A 20,747-nucleotide genomic window follows, 5' to 3' on the forward strand; every position below is an offset into this window, starting at 1 on the left:
TCTACAAGTGGATACTGCATCTATCTTGGTCGAAATTTGTGTTAAGTTATGATTTTTCTCATAACATTAGTGTTGGTTTATTTCATAACAAAAAATGTTGTAATTGCATAAATTTATTTTCTTGTATTTTTGTGAATTTATTTGTAATGAGTTTAGTATTGAATGGGGGAGATTTGCTTAAGACAGCTAAAAGTCACATAAAGAGCACATGCCAGAAACTGAAGAGTCAAGTACCAGCTGTGGAAGTTGAAGAGTCATGTCCTAGCTATGCCAGCTATTTTCGCGACTTAGGCACCCGTGAGTGACCCGCGAATTTCACTGTTTAGATGATTTTTTAGTGTGACTTATTTGCCCATCACTCATACTATATATACCCTCATTACTCACAAAAATAATGAGAAACCTATTGAGAGAAAAATCCTAAGAAATGTTTCTACAACACAGCCACCTTATTAGAGAGAGAGCTACTCATTCTTAAAGAGAAATCTTTGTAGTCTCTTCTCCTTCTCTCTCCCATTGTTATATCCATTGAAACATTACCCACACCTATTCAAAATGTTAAGAGTGTTTTTTGAGCTTGGGAAGTACTGGAAGATGCCAAGGATGACAAATGCAATATAGAGCTTATTGCGGGATCCGGAAAACTAGAGAAGACACGGTTAGGCTTAACCTTGTTGGAGCAAGAAGCTTGGAGGGCTTAGGTGCATTGGGTAGATTAGGCTTGGAGGGTCTATTGCTATTCATGTATCCTAACTAATTTTCTAGTGAATTATTTTACTGCTTAGAGGGCGATGGAGAGATTTTTCACCGAATTCTTCAGTTTCCTCTTCAATAATATGTCTCAGTGTTATCTTTGTATTTGTTTCTCTCTTCCCTACTCTATTCCTTTTAATTGTTGCTGTGTTTATGATTAATTATGGTTTAGAGTGTTTTACCATTTTGAGTATAGCTTATATTTATCATTTCGCACATATATCGTTTGAGTATAAGCTTATGTTGGTAATTTTGAAATTGGGAGTCTAAACATTCACTAGTTTTTACATATGAATTGAACTTTCAATTGGTATTAGAGCAGATACACTTGTTGTGGTTTAAATACTTAAGTGTGATCCTTGACCTCTTGTATTTATTGCCATGAATAGTGCTTTCTATGCTTCTATGCATGTCTTGGTTGATGATGAATGTAGCATGTCTCGTGTTTGTGAAAATACCTCTATAAGTGTTTATCCTCATAATTGTGATGACATGTTACTTGAATCATTGGGTGTTGTTGATATTCCAAACATCAAACTCTTGAAGAAAAAAACTAAGAAGTTTCATAAGAATTTGTGCAAGTTATTTTATGAAAATGATGATTTGATTGCTAAACTCAATGAATCCAACAAATTGGTTGAGAAATATAAGAAACTTTCTAAAAATTCTCTTGAAAAGCTGAAAGAGTTTGAATATTTGAATGTGGACTTGGATGCTAAACTTGTTTTGTCTAACAAACTTGTTGATAAGCTAAAATATGAAAATGAATCTCTTAAGATGTATGTTAAGTGTTTAATTGCTGAACCTATTGCTAAATTAAATGAAAATATTTGTTGCAATCATGTTATAGTACCCGATTTTGTACTTATTGTGTGCTCTACCTCAAATGACAAATCTGTATACATTCCTCCACACAAAAAGAAATCAAAAGGTAGAGAAAAAGGCTCTTAAGTCAAAACCTCTGTTTAAGTCTCAACCTAAGATTTTGGATGATCTAAGTTTGTTCCAACTTGTCACCACTGTAGTGTGATTGGTCATATAAGACCTCAATGTCCTAAGTTGAAGAGAGAACAAAATCATGTTGCTAGATCCCTTCTCAAAAAGCCTAATGGACCTAGACACATTATTTGTCATCATTGTGATGCCTTTGGTCATCTTAGACCTTATTGCTCTAAGTTTCAAGCTCTTAAAAGAATCAAAAGAAAAGAGAATCTTGAGCTCTTGGAAGTTGTGTTATGAGAGCAAAATTGGTTTTGGGGGAAAATGGTAAGTTGTTGAGGAAAGTTTTTGATGTTCTTACCTCCTTGTCTATGTGCATCTCTAATTCTCATTCTTCCAACCCTCATCTCACTTCTCATGAGACACTAATTCCAAACAATCGTTCTGTTTGGATGAAGAAGGATTCCTGTGGTTGAGCTTTTGCTCTTTTTGGTCCTTGATCTAATTCTTTCGATCTGTGTAAGACCCTTCATGCATTAGATGCTATATATTCATACATTAGTGCATCTTGCATTTATTTGTATGCATTACTTTTGTTTTTTATCTTACTTTTATGTTTAGTTTTATGTTTACTTTGATCGTATATATTTAAGCACATATCACATGTGTGTTTGGCCTAGTACCTTCGTACAAATGGCTTGAGTTTAACTTATTATGTATGCGCATCTATCTTTGTGGGAAAAATCTTGATATCTATTTATGATTGTTGTAAATCGATTTTCAAGCTTGTCATGAATGATTAATCAATAGTCATATTGATTTTGATACATGCGTAGACTTGTGCCTATATCTCTTCCCGTTAAATTTTTTTTTTTTTTTTTTTTTTTTTTGCTCAAGAGCTCAACAAATATCAAATCTCAAAAAGAGATAATGAGCAGAAAAAATCATCGCACAAACTAGTATTTGACTAAAAAAAATAGAAAGCGACATGTATTGAAATGTATGGTGCCAAAAGCCAAAGGCTTGTTCATCAAATTGAAATATAAAAAATTTCAGGCATCAATCTCAAAAAAGAGATGTAAATATAAAAAATGATCAAATGTTATGAATTGTAAGAAGCCAAATAAAAAGTTTCAAAGATATGTAATCATTTTCTTGTGGGATATCATATATATTCGTTTCTATAATTGAGATAGATCACTTGACTTAATACTACCTGTGTATGACTTGATTGAATTAATCATTGAAATTTCACTCTAGATTAAGGACTATTCCACATTTGATATTCACACACAACACATATGCTTAATGTTCAATGAATGTCTTATTCATTTGTTCGATTGTATTTGATTAAATGTGCTGTATGTGTGTTTAACTATATATGGATCGAACCAAAAAGATTTTTGATCATTTTATCTGTATTTGGAAGTGATTTTTATCATTCTTTATGTTCATGTTTTGTGCTTACTTTGTTTTTCATTGTTTTCAGCATGTTTTGTGTTGAAAAATAGGTGTCAATGTTTTTTGCGACTGGTGAAAAAATGCATTTTTTCGCATTTTTTGGTTCTCTAGCAAAAAGGTTCGCAAATCACTCGCGAGTCGCGAAAAAGACTTAGAAAATTTCATGAAAATTTTCTTTACGACTCATCTCGTGACTCGCCCAATCACGAAACGCCCAGAAATAGCTTTTTAAAGGGTTTTTCGTAGGAAACCTATTTTAAACCTCTCCCATCCTCTCTAAAACCTCACTTTCAATATTTTTACATCAAAATCCAACCAATTTGAATGGTTTTTAATTCCATTAACATCTCTAAGGTAATTCTAAACTATTTTCATTGATTTTGATCCTTAGATTATGTTTTAAACAGTTTTTGTACTCTTGGTTGGGATTTTCATTATAGGGGTTAGGAAAACTTAATTTTTTTTCAAATTTTTTGTATGAAATTTTTTTTTTTTTTTTTATGATTTGCTTTGGATGTTGGTCCCCTATGGCAAAAATAACATGTATTAAGGGTAGAATTCATGATGTTCATGTATTATTTTACATTATTCTTCATAATGTGTACGTTAGGTGTTTGATAAAATGCCTCTTAGGCATTTTCTAACTTATTTGGACTCTGATGATTACCAAAATTTGGGGTTTCTCATGTTTTCTCATTAGGAACATGTTTGGTTCATTAGTTGTGTATTTAACACACCTTTCCCCACATGTGCATTTTCCATACTTTGGTCATGCATTCCACATAGCCACATCTTGCACACACCTTTGCTACCCTTATCATACATTGGTCTATACCTTGTTTCTTCATCCTAGTATGTCATGTTTACCTTATACTTTGTAACATTTTGTTTTGTCTTTCTTTTGAGCTTCATTTTTCATTCATCTTGCACCCCTCATGCATCATAATCCTTATTCATACCTTCATCTCTGGCCTTCATTTCTCCTTGATCCTTTGTCTATTCATGTCAAAAAAGGGGAGAGTATACTCTAGATTTGTATATCAAAGAGTTTTTTCATTTCTATATGACTCTTGTGCACATTCTTAGAGGGAGAAATTCTATTTATCATGCACATTTGTAAGAGGAGAGATATTTCATGAGGGAGATGCATATACCAAGGGGAAGAAGACATTATGTTAACAAGAAAACTTTGTTTTGTTTGCTTTTTTTTTTATTTATTTATATTTTTTTATGTTTGTTTTCTTGTTTGCTTTATGGTGCTTTGAGTTATGTTTAGTATCTATACTTTATTGTTCTCATTGCATCGTATTTATGTGTTGGACATGCATACATCTTTATACTATTGTGCTTCATTGAATGCATATTCGAATGATAATTTGCTTTGCCATGTGATCATTGTAGTCATTTCTATATGACTGGTTTGGTGCATGATCAAGTTGCTCATATGTTTCACACCATATTTACTTGATCGCAATTTACTTGTTACATTATACTTGTCATTTCATTACTTGCTTTACTTTAAAAGTCTAATGTGTTTTGTACAAGTGTTTCAGGTTATAGGTATATATGTTCCAAATTCATCACAGCTTCTAATTTAGATGTGAGTGAGTTTTGCCATTGTTCTCAATCTCGTGTTCAAGTTTAGAGTCTGTTTTAGGGTGTTTTGTCACGGAATAGCCAAAGGGGGAGATTGTTAAGTTATTATTTTTCTCATAACATTAATGTTGGCTTATTCCATGACAAAAAGTGTTGTAATTGCATAAATTTATTTCCTTGTATTTTTGTGGGATTTATTTGTAATGAGTTTAGTATTGAGTGGTGGAGATTTGATCAAGACAATTAAAAGTCACATGAGAAGCACATGCTAGAAGCTGAAGAATCAAGTACTAGCTGTGGAAGTTGAAGAGTCATGTGCTAGCTATGCCAGCTGTTTTCACAACTCAGGCAACCATTGAGTGACCTGCGAATTTCACTAGTTAGATGATTTTTTAGTGTGACCTATTTGCCCATCACTCATACTATATATACCCTCATTATTCACAGAAATTATAAGGAGCCTATTAAGAGAAAAACCCTAAGAAAAGTTTCTACAACACACCCACTTTAATAGAAAGAGAGCTACTCATTCTCAGAGAGAAATCTTTGTAGTCTCTTCTTATTCCCTCTCCCATTGTTATATCCATTAAGAGGAGATTTGTACCCAAACACTACCCACACCCATTCAAAGTGTTAAGAGTGTTTTTCGAGCTTAGGAAGTATTGGAAGATGTCAAGGATGGCAGATGCAATATAGAGCCTATTGCAGGATCCGAAAAGCTAAAGAAGACACGATTAGGCTTAACCTTGTTGGAGCAAGAAGCCTGTAGGGCTTAGGTGCATCTAGTAGATTAGGCTTGGAGGGTCTATTACTATTCATGTATCCCAACTAATTTTCTAATAGATTATTTTACCACTCGGAGGGCGGCGGAGAGGTTTTTCGCCGAATTCTTCGATTTCCTCTTCGATAACACATCTCGGTGTTATCTTTGTATTTGCTTCTCTCCTCCCTACTCTATTCCTTTTAATTGCTGCTGTGTTTGTAATTGTTAGGTTCTAAAGATTTAGAAATTTATGTATTTAGAACTCTAATGTGTAATGTTGACAAACCATGATCAAAACATTATGTTTAGTCTTATTTAGGCTTGCTCAAAGTAGTGTCTTTCACGTAAAGTTGGAATCAAGAGGCTGCAGATGCATTGCTGCATTTTGGTCTGGCTCGATCGATCGAAAAAAAGACTTGATCGATCGAAAGAAAGACTCGATCAATCGAATCTCAGGCAGAATGCTTTTCTGCAGAATTTTCCAACTCAGCCCTAACTCATTAAACGATTTGGGTTTTTTGTTTTTACCCTAGGTATAAAAGGCAAAACTCTAGCCACGTTTTTAGAGTTGCTCCTGTTGTATTGTTGCTCATACTTTTCTGTTTTGTGTAAATCTCTTGTAAGATCTAGAGGAGCTTTCCTTTACACAAAGTTTAGGGTTTTCAAGGTAGAGATAGTATCAACATTTTGATGATCAACTCGGCTGCTGCCATTAGAGTTTAAAGAATAACAAGCGTGTGTGCTTGTAGCTGATTGGAGAATCCAAGAAAGAAGGAGTCCGTGGATTTGGAGTTTGCACGTGATCATGTCAGTAAGTTCTACTGGTGGGTAGCATTAGGAAGTCAAGCAAGGAGCTTGTACATCCTTTTGTATGAACTTCGATTCTTTCGCATAGTGGATTCAAGTTTACCTTGAGAATAGTTAGGTCAAATCCTCCCCAGGTTTTTACCGTGTGGTTTCCTAGGTGATCATATCATTGAATTATTTATATATTCAAGTTTACCTTGAGAATAGTTAGGTCAAATCCTCCCCAGGTTTTTACCGTGTGGTTTCCTAGGTGATCATATCATTGAATTATTTATATTTCCACTGCTTTATATTCTTGATATGATTGTATGTTTGTGATAACCTAGAATTGCATAAATTGACTAAGTTAATAACTTAGCTAATAACTAGGTTAATCTGGTTGGTTTAAGGGGTTCAAAACCATTCAGTGATTAATTATGGTTTAGACTGTTTTTTCATTTTGGGTATAGCTTATATTTATCTTTTCGCACATATATCGTTTGAGTATAAGCTTGTGTTGGTAATTTTGAAATTGAGGGTCTAAACATTCACTAGTGTTTTACACACCAAGTGAACTTTCAATTTGATTTCATGGTGCTCCCGAAAACAGCGTACTGTTTCTCGCTCCAAAACTGAATCTGAATATAGGGTCATATCATATACCTCTGCTGAACTACTTTGGCTACAATCTTTGTTAAGGGAAATAGGAGTTCCATACAAGATATCCCATGTTTTGTGTTGTGATAAAATTGGTGCTAACTATCTTACAGCATATCCATTGTTCCATGCTCGGACTAAGCGCATTGAAATTGACTATCACTTTGTTCATGATTTAGATTCTTCTCACTCATTGTTTGTGTGGTTCATTTCTTCCAAGGATCAAGTGGCTGATACTTTTACAAAGCCTTTACCAATTGCCAGATTCCTTTCACTTCACACCAATCTCAATGTTCGAGAACTCACCTTGAGATTGAGGGGGCATATTGAAACAAACTTATCCTTAACAGAACAAGATCACATCAAAGGAGTTCAAACCTCATCAGAAGATAAACACCAATCAAGATAAACTAGTCAAGCTAATCTTTACCTGATGGAGATTAGCACAATCATGTAGTCTAATGTAATCTCAAAATTCATATTTGATGTAATCTCAATATCTAATTAGCAATATAAATATAACAAGAGCTCCCAAGAATGTTTTCACGGGAAGCCAAATCCAGTTTCATTCTCTACATCTATTTTTGGCTTTTATAACCCCACGGTAAGGAACATGAACAAACTCATTTCCAATTACTTCCAAAGGAAGTCTCTAATCCACTTTCAAAAATAAGTACAAATTTTTTTTCCAATTAGAAGAGGGAAGGTTTGCAAACACAAAAAAGTATGTCCTCTATTATTCACTGCTTGTCTCACCCGTGGGTACAACATATAACAGTTTATTGTTCTTTATTAATTTTAAATTAAAATTTATTTTCACTTATCAAAAGTACAACCATTATCTCACTGTTGCAACCACATGGTGTCGGACTATGTGTTTACATTTCAACAATATATTGGCCCCAGATAATATTTTGACGAAGAAAACTATATGGATAAACGTATGATTATTCATGTATTTATGTTTATTCACATTTTAAGATAAACAACATTTGTGTTGTCAATTCATCATCATTACTTTTGAATTTAGCGCATTGATTTTTATTAATTTTTAAGTGTAACGCAGCAAAAACTCAAATGATTATTCATAAAATAAAATAAAAAATTTAGTACACAAAAATATGTTGACCACTAAGGCTTCTGGTAGGGAAGAATTCGTCACATGTGTTAGGACATATGTGGTTCACATGTTAAAAACATATGTCATTCTTTTATGTAATTGGCTAATCCTTCGACAAAACGCACTTTACTTGTATTTATGTAGAACTAATATGTGTTTAATATTTCAAGGAACATGTTGTTCAAGTCTAGTATTAAGCCATGAAGATTGGACCAAGAAACAAGTAAAAAAAAAGTTGTTCATTAAAGCTAGACAAATAGCTCGACACCTGTGGACAGATAGCTCGACAGCTGCTTGACACCTCCCCGACAGCTGGCTATCTATCAAGCTTCTTAAGCTTTTTCCTTATTGCAATCTCGACACCTCCTGGACACCTGGTGGATTAATCGAAAAAGTTTCTATCTCCTCGACACCTCCTCGATAGTTGTATCTGTCAAGCCTCATTAAACCTCGACACCTGCTTGACACCTGCTATCTATCGAGGTTACGAAAATCAGAATTTTCAGATCTGATTTTTGGGCTAGACTTTTGTATTTGTGTAGGGTTTCTTTTCTCACAATCCTAGACCTATATAAGGCTTATTTTAGAAGCCGTCACATAATAGAATACAAGGAGAACATATACAAAAGGTGACCAATGCCTTATTCTCTCTGAAAGAAGCTATTGCGTCTTTGCGCCTTAGGGTTTTGTAACCAAGTGCTTCTTGATCTTAATTGTTGATGAAGTGAAAAACTTTGCAGCCAACATTCTTCTTCTTCAAGTTGGTGAGTGAGTCACGTACTAGGATTCGTGCAAAGGAATTAGTCACGTATTGGGATCTGTGCAACATTAAAGGGTGGCGTTCATATATTGAAGAGTTCAGAGGTTCTAAAGCAGTAGAAGGTTTCTGCTGTGAGTTCATCTACGAGAATTGTAGAGTCTAAGGACAAAAGTTTTGTACTAGAAAAGAAACTTCTCTTTACTATAGTGGATTGCTTTTCGGGAAGGTTTCCCCCCAGGTTTTTTACTGTGAAACTGATTGGTTTCATTGGTTTTCCTGAGTCATCATATCTTGCCTTATTTATTTTTCCGCTGCATGATTTTAACATGATATTGATGTTTGTTTATTTTAACAAGTTTTGTTCATAATAAATCTAATTAACAACTTGGGTTTAAAACTTGTTAATTCTATCAACGGGGGTCTAAATTTCCCAACAACATGTATCAACTAATTCACTTCATGAAGTTTCATTTACAAAAATCTATTTATGTGATATAGTTTTGCATTAATATTCCAGCTAACTAAAACTGAAAACACTAGATTCAAATTTAAGGATAATATAATGACAAGATAAATATAAAAGCTATTAACATATAAGTAAAAATATGTTTATACATTTATATGTTCTCCATTAAAACATTATCTAATGTCATATTCTTGATATGTATACATCTAATACATTGTCTTTTTTTAATTATATATATTTTTTTGGTTTCTTACATTTAAAGTAATAAGGTTTAAATTATGAAAGTGGTATTAGAAATTCAACACAGTCATGATAACAAAAAGAAGCCGCTATTGTTTATAATTTTTCTACCGCATAAATTATTTTTAAATTTACATTTTAAAAACACCAACAATTCTTTTGGATATAGTGGTCCTTGTTGCCCAACATTTGATTACTTGAAATATTATATTACTAGCAAAATTTGCCAAATAGCATGATTTTAGAAAAAATTTAGAAAAGCAGCACATCGATGAAACTATTTAGTAAATTAGACTGTTTTTGGAACTCAAGTTTAGGCTGGAACTCAAATTTGACAAACTTGATTTCCATTCAATATTGCTGCATTTTTCTTGGAACTCGAGTTCTAGTCGAGTTTGACAAACTCGAGTTCCAAAAACAATCTAACTTACAAAATAGTTTCAAACGCATGCTCTACACCAAAAATTTTTCTTAAAAAGCTACTATTCATCAAATTTTGCCTACTATTACCTATAGCTCAAGGTGATGGCTAGTCATGCAAACCATAATTATAAAAATTGTACCAAACTACCGGTTCCACCACTAAAACTGTGACCCAAACATTATCCAGAATGGTTTGATGTAAAATATCAAATATGAAATGACATATTATCAAATTGGGTAAATTGAAGGATTGCACGGTTTAATCTTTCTAACTCGCAGATAAAACTAAAAAAAATAAATTCCTTGTGTATTTACTAAACTATTGAAGATTGAAAAAATAATCTGATCAAGACAAAGTGATAAAGACTAAAAGACTAAAGAGATAAAGTAAGAGTTAATCCATGAGATGAGAGTTGAGATTAAAGAGATTGCGAGATAGTGACGAGGCCAAAAGAGATAGAGAAATAGTGATAAAATTATAGATGCAGGTGATAAAGTGATTAACTTTATAAATAAATAAATAAAATAGAGACAAATATGGAAGAACCTCTATGCTAAAAGAGTCAAAAAATTTTAATACTAAAAAGTTAGAAAGCAATCCTACGGCCTACTCCAACATCTCACACTAAAAAAGTCAAAAGTTTTCATACTAAAAAGTTAGAAAGTAATCTTACAAATGAGTAATATCTTGGGATTAATTATTATACTAAAATTTTAATTTGAATTTCTATGAGATATGTTGTTTCAAGACTTTGGGACTATATAACTTAGTTATTAGATGATTTATGGGAATGATGTGCTTATTTTTTTTATTCTCTAACTTTATATCGTATGATGTAATTTTTTATTTTAATAATTTATTTATTTACCAAAATGGAGCATTTTTATTTTATTTTATTTGCTTTTTATAATTATAAAATATATTATTTAATTAATTAATAAACCTACAATTCAACCAATGAACCATGGGTTGAACCAATGATAATTCTTCAGGCAGGTTAGCCTTCAATACGATTTTTATAATTATGGTGCAAACAATTTTAACTTAAGAAAGTCCATAAGTTGGCCGTAATTTTGAACCTTTTGTCTTTGAAAAAATTAGTGGATTCCCTAGTATTATTTCTTAAGGGCATTTTTTTTTTTTTTTTTTTTTGAGAAAAAGTAATTCTTAAGTAGAACCTGTTGGATGGACTAGTTTTTGCATTCTTTTTCAATTGCAGTTAATATGAAACCTTTTGAATGAATTAGTTTTTGCATTTTATTTTCAAGAAGTGCTACGTCCACAATATTTTCACAGCACTTTCATAAGTGGTTATTGGTTATAATTTGAATTCATAACTTAAATTATTTTTTTGTCTACTATAATAACGTACCATTTAAGATTTGTTGTAAAAATGTTGTGAACATAAATTTCTTCCAGTTATATTTGATGAAATAGTCAATAGTTTTTGCAACTTTTACAAAGTATTTCTTTGTTTTCCGTAATTAATATTTTGTTGCCAATATAAAAAATGCTTGCAATAACCAGGCAACGTGAAAAAACGTGTGCCTGTTATCAGAATTTGAAATGATTGTTATTCAAAACCAAAAACTAATTAATTATGTTCCCCGAAGTGAGGTATTATCATGTTAATCTAAGTACCATGGATCACACTACCAAATAGCTCATGTGAGGTATTGTGATTACAAGGAATCTAGGAGGTGGGAAATGTTAGGGACATATTTATGTAATTGGCTAAACTTTTGACAAAACATACTTTACTTGTAATTGGGTAAATCTCGGATGGGTTTAATACTTCAAAGAACAAGTATTCAAGTTTAGTATTGAAGCCATGCAAATCTGACCAAAAAACGAGTAAAGAATGTGCTACTCATTAAAGCTCAACAGAAGTCTTGACAGATCCTTTCTATCAAGAATTACTGCTGAAGCTCGACACAAGTTGTATCTGTCAAGAATTATGATATCAGGTTTTCTAGATCTGATTACAGGCATATCCATGAGTATTTGTGTAAAGTTTTTTTTTTCACAACCCTAGATATATATAAGGATTATTTTAAAAGCCGTTACAAGTTATGCAAGGTGATGCAAAGTTATTATACATGCATATTGTGACCGGAGAAAGAAATTGCTTTAGTTCATCATGTTCTTTATAGAAGCTACTGCGTCTTTACGCCAAGGGTTTTGTGACCAAGGAACTTCCTCATCTTCACTGTTGATGAACTGATGAACTGAAAAATTTTGCAGCCAACATCTTCCTCAAGTTGGTGTGTTAGTCACGTACTGTGATCCGTGCATCATTGGTTAGTCATGTACTAGGATTCGTGTATTGAACTGAGAGATTGCTGCTACAATACAAGTCTAATTAGGTATTAGGGTAAGAGTTCAACTGTAGGTTGGTATTAGGTACTAGGATTCCTTTTACTTGTAATCGCTTGTGATTAATAAGAGTGGATTCTCGGGAGTGGTGACCTTAAATTCACCTAGTGGGGTTTTGTCTCGGTGGTTTTTTTCCATTCGTAAACAAATCACCTGTGTCAAATTTAATTTCTGCTACATTTAGTATAATTGGTAATTTGTTTGTGCTACCACGCTATTGCATGTAAAATTGACTTAATTAATTAACTTAGATAATTAATTAATTAATTTGCCAAAGGGCTCGTGACTAAGTATGAGTTTATTCAAGAAAAAAAAAATGAATGAATTTTGAACATGTAATTTAGTTTGTTGATGACATTAATCTCTGTTTTTATTCGGGAAAAAAAAAAAAAAAAAATCAAACGATGCATAACTTCCTTCTTTGTTTATGTCACAATTTTCTTTACCCCAGCCAAATGTGACTAGAAGTTCAGGTTTTCCACAAGACTCACTAGCTCAAGGTTACTACGAGCAAGAACAACACAGGAGATTCACAGAGAATTTTGATAATTGACTTATTACATGGTTTTAAAATTGAGGATCAACAATATAGAGCCTAGCTGTGAAGAAAATTTTGAAGTGGTTAAAAAATATGAAGACTTACAACAAGTTGAAGAATTGAAACTTGAGGATAATATTTCTCAAAAAATTGATGAAGACAGTGATTCTTTTGTGCATTCTTCTTTATCAATCTAACCTAACAAAAAAATTTCACCCCTAAGTTTGAATAAATGTCTACATGTAAGTTTTTCAGTTAGTTCAGTCAATCTATATATGGTTGCTTGGTTGTTGAATAAGTCAAGAAGGTACTTAGTTTGAAGTCCGTTCCTCAAAAAAAAACTAATTAATATCTTGACTTAATGGAAGAAAATTCATAATGAAATAGACATAATAAATTAAAATCAAATCCTAACTAAAAAGAAAAACATTTTGCAAGCTTGGTTCGCAGTAAACCACGGGACAAAGTAATCTATTCAACTCTTACACTTTTGTTCTTGGACTTAGGTGGCAGCCATGACAAAATGAATTTACAAGAGCAATCAATTGGGCCCAGTATAGAAAGGTGAGTATTATTTTTGGCTAGGACTAGTTTGAACTGTTGAACTAGAAATATGCCCTACTCTGCAACTATTTTAAAGCTGAACAAAGAAATTATTCTTAAACCAGAAAAGGAAAAATAATAAAAATATTCTAACCGAGTGACCAAAAATTATTATAATCTTTGAAAAAAAAAATTGTTGCTTTATTCATGCCAAATTGCCAATTTTGCATGGTTTTAAAATTGATTAGTGCACATAAAAACAGACAGAATAATAGTATGGTCCATGAAGACTTAGTTTTTAATTACCACAATTTAAAAAAAAAAATTCAATGGGAATTCTTTTATTTTATTTTATTTTTCTATCCCTCTATCTCCATTGTAATTTTTTTGTGTGTGACAATATTATGAGTCATGGGATGAATATTTTGCATGTAACGAATTTGTTCAACATGCTAATGAAATTGCAGCAACTTCATCCTAATGGCATGATTATTTTTAATAAAATTAAAGAACACAAATCATTATTCTCCACCATATTGCAAACACCAATTAATCTCTCATTTTTCTCCTTACCCCACGCAGTATGGACTCTCAGGGTAGCAGTACGGACCCTCAGGGTAGCAGTATGGACCCTAGTAGTCCTGTGGATTCTGACTCTACGGACCCTGACGTTTATCCTCCAGCGGTATTTTTCTACTTCCACGTTACTTGTGAAAATATATATAATCTATGGAAGTTAATTTCCTTTCTTATTTATTTTTTTATTATTATTGTTACTTTGCTTCTTTTTTTTCTTTTTTTCATGTTGTATAGTGTATTTCCACAGTCTTATTCTTCTAAATAAGATAATACATAATATTGAACTGATTGGTGTTTTGCAGAACATGAATATCACCCTTCTCTATGCTGGTAAACCTTATGTCCAAAAAATTCCAACTGATGCAACAGTTGGTTTCGTGAGGGAACTCTTACATGAAAGGTTTACCATCCCATTGGAGAGGGTGGAGCTGCACATGAATCTTCTTCCACTACCACTACAGCCGTTACCGGATGAAATGAATATGCTAGATGTTTATCCTTTTTTGGAAGGGAAGCATGAATTCCGTTTGTACAGGAAAATTGAGATTTGGATTAAGATAGTAAGCACTGGTGAACGATATGGGTTACTTGTGAATGAGAATCTTAAGGCGGCCTTCTTGTACGCAATACTCACTTCAAATGGAATTGATATTAAGCAAAAAATGCTTTACTATCCAGAAAATCAACCTATTGATGATAGTTTGCTTCTTTGGGGTTGCGGAATTCGTGAAGGTTCTGAGCTATATCTAAAATGAGTTCCATTAGGGATTAACTATGATATTATAATATTATATTACCATAAATAAATGCACCCTAGTGCATAATTATTAATATGGGAAATAATATTTGCTAATTTAAATAAATAAAATGCATTTGTGCATTGCTTAATTGATTGTAATAAAGACTTGTTCAAGTTTACAAGTCCAAGTTTGGGAAATTGAATGTAGTAAAGCAAGCAAATCCAATGAATTTTCCATGAATTTTATTTTATGTAGTAGCATATGGAAATCTTTAACAAGTATGATTTCAATCGTTACCATATATAGAAACTTTAAGTTTTAAACTCATTTAGCAATATTGAGTTGACACATATAAATTCGAACCAAATTTATATCAAGTGTCAGCTCTAGAAGAACAAATATACTTGTCCTTAAAGCATAAAAGAAAGACTGAGATGCAAAATAACTAATAAAACGTATAGATCAAATTATCGGTCCAGTACTCATGTAGCTTTTCTCTTGGGAAAATGACTAATCTATTATTGCACTGTCAAAATGGGCTTTTGCCTCTTTCGCCCAAAAGATGTAGGAAAATGTCTATATTCTGAAACTATCTAGCAAAATGTCCATGTTTTGAAACTCGATTTTTAAAAAATCAAATTTTAATGTAAAACTCGATTCGATGAAAATCGAGTTATTTGGAAAAATTCACATGGAACTCAAGTTCCATAAATTTTTTTTTTAAAGTTTGATTGCCTATTACTTGATTTTCTAAAAATCGAGTTTCAAAACAGAAGTATTTTGTTAAATAGTTTCATAACATGAGCATTTTGCTATATCTTTTGGGCGAAACGGGCAAAAGCCCATTTTTGCCATTATTGCACACACTCAAAGTTAGTGTCAAGATCAACTAAATCGAACATATCCAAGCAACACATAAAATCTTACTTGATTCAAAAAATTTACGGTACAATGTGCTTTTGCCAAATTAAAAATTATTTAAACATAAATGAGGGATAGAGATAGAGTAATCTATACAGTAGGTTAATTGAATATACATACATACACAAAAGACTAATACCACTACCATATATAGGTTCATTGAAAATGAAATTTTGTTCATAATTACAAACTTAAATCTCATAACTATGATATGTATATTGCTAATAAACAAGTTGCAATAAAGATTTGAACCTGGTTTTCATCATAAATGAATAGAAAAGTAATCTTACAATTATCAATGTCAAATTCTTTTGCCAAAATATTTGAGAACATAATACACAGAATTGCATTATAAATAAAGTACATAATACAACACATTTACATTGTAAATAAGAGTACATCATATATTTATTCAACATATGAAGGACAACATTGCTTTTTGCCCCTTTCTGAAAAAAAAAATCCAGCATTTTGCCCTCTTTTTCAAACTAATTAGGGAAATGCCCCTCTTTTAAAAATCGAGCTTCTGAAAATCGATTTAAGCCCTATAGCAGCGTTTTTAAGGACCCTATAGTGACGTTTTAAGGACCTATAATGACGTTTTGTAACTCGATTTTCATAAAGTCGAGTTATAGGTAAAAAAAAGAAAAAAATTTGCAAGTAACTCGACTTTATGAAAATCAAGTTACAAAACGTCACTATAGGTCCTTAAAACATCATTATAGGGTCCTTAAAAATGCCACTATAGAGTCTAAATCGATTTTCAGAAACTCGATTTTCAAAAGAAGGACATTTCCCTAATTAGTTTGAGAAAAATGACAAAATGCTGGATTTTTTTTTCAGAAAGGGGCAAAAAGCAATTTTCTCCAACATACGAACATAGAGTGCCGTAATAAAATATCATTCTTATCAACTCAAATTTCAAATTAATCTCCTGTTAAATAAAGTAAAGACACGACCATGGAGTCCATCACCAAATATATGGCAACAAATGTAAGTGCAATAACAACTCAAAACAATAGAAGAGAAAACCTCATTACCAGTGTCCTACATAGCCTTATTAAGTGCATCGCCTTTCAAATGATTTTGTAATAACATAAGCTCTAGCTTTGTGGCATGCATCTCCTTCCTCCTCATGATTCAGAGCCCCTCAAGAGAGAACAAAAGAAAATGAAGGTGATAGCTGCATAGTTTCTGTCCTTTGTTTGGGAACGATGAACACCACGCCTTCATCTGATGACTTAAATTTAGGACATACTTGGAACTGTTGGAGCTGAAGCTGACGACGATAAGATCAAGCTGCTCTAGTCTGAATTCAAGGATAAAGATAAACTGAGCTTATTGCATCTAGAAGAGAAAAATTGACATATTGCCTTTTTCTGGTGTTGCTGTTGTTTATGGAATTTCATATGTTCAAAAAGCTTTTATAATGACTACCTCTAGTTCTAATTAAAATCATCACCTTCAATATTAATCACAATGTAAGTTCACTTAAATTTTGTTTCCCTATTTTTTAGTAAATTATTGGATATATTTTTATGGGATTTAAAGGGAAATATTCTCCTAAAGAATATTCTCCTAGAGGGAAATATTCTCCTAAATATATTTTTGTGGGATTTAAAGGGATATATTTTTGTGGGATTTAAAGGGAAATGATTTTTTAACTTCCCAAGTTCTAGAAACCAAGGATTTGTAACTTAAGAAACTAACAAATTGAATCATGAGCTGCATATCTACTACTTCGACATCAATTCTTTTTAATGGAGGGAGCCTCGAGCCGTTCAAGCCTTCGAGAGGTATAAAGCAGGGGGATCCATTATCGCCTTATATTTTTATTTTGTGCATGGAGTTCTTAAGTCAGCTTATCCAAGAAAAGTGTGAGGCGAAGGTGTGGTGTCCGGTCAAGGCTTCCAGGAGTGGCCCTTCCTTTTCACACCTCTTTTTTGCTGATGATCTTGTGTTTTTTGCCAAGGCAAATGCTGAGAATTGTAGTGCCATCAGGGAGGTTCTTGATACCTTTTGTAGGTGCTCTGAGCAAACAGTGAGTGATTCTAAGTCTAGGGTCTACTTCTCACCCAATATTGATCAGGATGATAGGGAGGCTTTTAGTGATATTCTCAGTTTCCACCAAACTGAGTGCTTGGGGAAGTACTTAGGTGTTCCTATCAAACACCAAGGAAACAGTAATCAGGACTTTGGTTTTGTGTTGGATAGAGTGAAGACTAAGCTTGCGGGGTGGAAGGCTAACCTCTTATCTATGGCAGGGAGAGCAGTCTTGATTCAAGCTTCCTTTTCAGCTATTCTAGCTTATATAATGCAAAGCAATATGCTGCCTGGTAAGGTGTTGGATGGTATTGATCGAGTAAATAGAGATTTCTTGTGGGGATCGACCGAGGATAAGGGGGAAAATGCACTGGGTGGGCTGGAAGAAGGTAACAAGACCTAAAGATGAAGGAGGTTTGGGGCTCCAAACGGCTAAAGGAAGAAATACAACTCTCCTAGCGAAATTGAACTGGAGGTTCTACACTGAAGATAAGGCCCCGTGGGCCAAAGTCCTTAGAATGAAATACTGCAGTCCTCAGAGACTAAGTTCTAGAAATGCAAGCAAGCTTCCGAGCTCTAGAATCTGGAAGGGAATGATGCGAGGTAAAGAAGTTTTTAATAAGGGAATTAAGTGGCTTCCGGGGTTTGAAAGTAATTTGGAGGTGTGGAATGATGACTGGACTAGTTTTGGCCCGCTAAGGAGTATCATTCATGGGCCTTTATCAAAAGAGGCGGCAGTTTTGAAGACTAAGGATGTTGTGGACTTGGCGGGCAGGTGGGACTGGCCTTTGTTCCAAATGGCTTTTCCAGAAGAGGTCCAGAAAGACATTCAGGCTACTCCAGTTCCTTTTTCTGACAGGTTTGAAGACAGGTTGGCCTAGAAATTTTCGGTCAAAGGGGAATTTGAGCTTAGAAGTGCGTATTTGCTGGCTGTGGACTATAAAGGGGAGGCTCCTTTTAAGGGGCAGTGGATTTGGAAGTTAAAAATTTTGCCCAAAATTCAATTGTTTGTTTGGAAGTGCATGCATTTAAGTCTTGGGGTGAATCAGTGCTTGTGGGAAAGAGGGCTTCCAGTGGATGCCCACTGCCCTCGGTGTCATTGCGAGGCTGAATCAATCTTGCATATGTTACGTGACTGCCCTTTCAGCATCTCGGTGTGGACAAATTTAGGAGGCCGGGTAAGTAACTCCAATTTCTTCTCCTTAAGTTTACCGAACTGGTTGTTCTCTAATGCCACTTCTAAGTGCACCTATAACTTGGGTTCCCTGCCTTGGAATGTAGTTTTTCTGTTTAGTATTTGGATGCTTTGGGAGGATAGGAATTTGTGTGTTTTCAATCAAAAACAGCCTTGCCTAAACCTGAACAAATGTATATTGAACCGGGCTTCTGAGTTTTTCTTTTGTGTCTATAATGGTTTGGGCACCAAAATGAGGATCATGAAGAGCATTAGATGGGAGAAGCCAGGGGTGGGTTGGTTCACTCTGAACACTGATGGTTCGGTGGCTAGTAACTCTGGTTCAGCAGGGGGAGGTGGGCTTGTTAGAGATGAAAATGGTTCTGGGTTACCGGGTTTGCAAGAAAGATTGGGAGTACCTCTTGTATTTAGCGGAGTTATGGGCGCTTCGGGATGGTTTACAGTGTGTTTACAAATTCAGGCTTATTCGGTGGTGATTGAGTTAGATGCAAAAACCATTGTGGAGGCTCTAAATTCTCCAACCTCTCCAAATTCTAGTGGAGCACCATTAATGGATGAATGCTGGCATATGGTTACTCGGATCCCTCAGAGGAGAGTTAGACATATTTATAGGGAGGCTAACAGGTGCGCTGACGCATTGGCTAGACTAGGCACTCTTCTTGATAATGAATTCGTTGTATTTAATAGTCCGCATGTGGACTTAGTTTCCTGCTTGGAGTCATGTGGACTTAGTTCCTGCTTGGAGTCAGATGCCGTTGGTAGGGCTGTGAACAGGGTGTGTCCTGTTTCTTTTCTTGCTGCTTAGTGTCTTTATTTTCCTTTCTAACCAAAAAAAAAAAAAAAAAAAATTGAAAATTTGCTGAATTGCTTCGATCCTAGCCATATCATTACAGCCAGAGTAGTGTCAAAGAAAGAAATTGGCAACAAAATATATATATATATATATAGAGAGAGAGAGAGAGAGAGAGAGAGAGAGAAGGGTTAATAAACAAAAATTCGTAAATTCCAAGTCACCGTTATTTGTTAGTTTCAGTGACACAACTCATAATAAAAGCAAAGAAAAACACCACGAGAGAGAGAGAGAGAGAGAGAGAGAGAGAGAGAGAGAGAGAGAGCATGTTTGCTTGTACTGAAAGTCAATGATCTAGGACCGATGCATGCGGCTGATATCCCCTGTAGCAGGCACGAGTCCACATGCAAGACCATGTTTACGTGATCACATTTTTATTTACTTGAGCTCAACCATGGAAAATAACAGATCTTGCTATGAAAGATTCCCTAGTTGGCTTCCAATTTCCAACAATGTGACTGTGTACATAAAAAGATTAAGTTAATTAAGTAGTTTGTGAACAAATTCAAAAAAAAAAAAAGTTTACTGATGAACAAGCTTGAGTTTGTTTGACAAAAAGAAGACAAACAAACTTGAACACGTAATTTAGTTTAGAAATGAGCTTGACTCAACTCCTATTCAAAACAAAATTAAATGAACAATCCTAGCTTTCACTCAATTCTGTTCAAGTCAGGTTGTTTACAGCCCTCTAAAGACAAATGGTACGGTTACAAAGGAGATTGGCAAGAAGGCTAGGTGGAATGGTGGATCCATCAGTACAGAAGTTTACCCTGCACAATCTCTAATTGCTCTTGAAATGCCCTATAGTGTCTTTGACACAGCATCTGCCGTTGTTATCAATGAATACATGAGCTACATAGCCAACTAAGCCAAGTGTTAACCTGGCATGCATCTCTAGACTCTTGGACACCGTCCTTCGGTAAATGGAGTGCCTACTGTCTTGGTTTATTTCAGTCTTCGATGCAGGTTACTGCGAGCAAGTTCAATGAATAAACAG

This window comes from Quercus suber, unplaced genomic scaffold, assembly GCF_002906115.3.
Source record: "Quercus suber isolate HL8 unplaced genomic scaffold, Cork oak 2.0 scaffold_209, whole genome shotgun sequence".
Taxonomy (NCBI): domain Eukaryota; kingdom Viridiplantae; phylum Streptophyta; class Magnoliopsida; order Fagales; family Fagaceae; genus Quercus; species Quercus suber.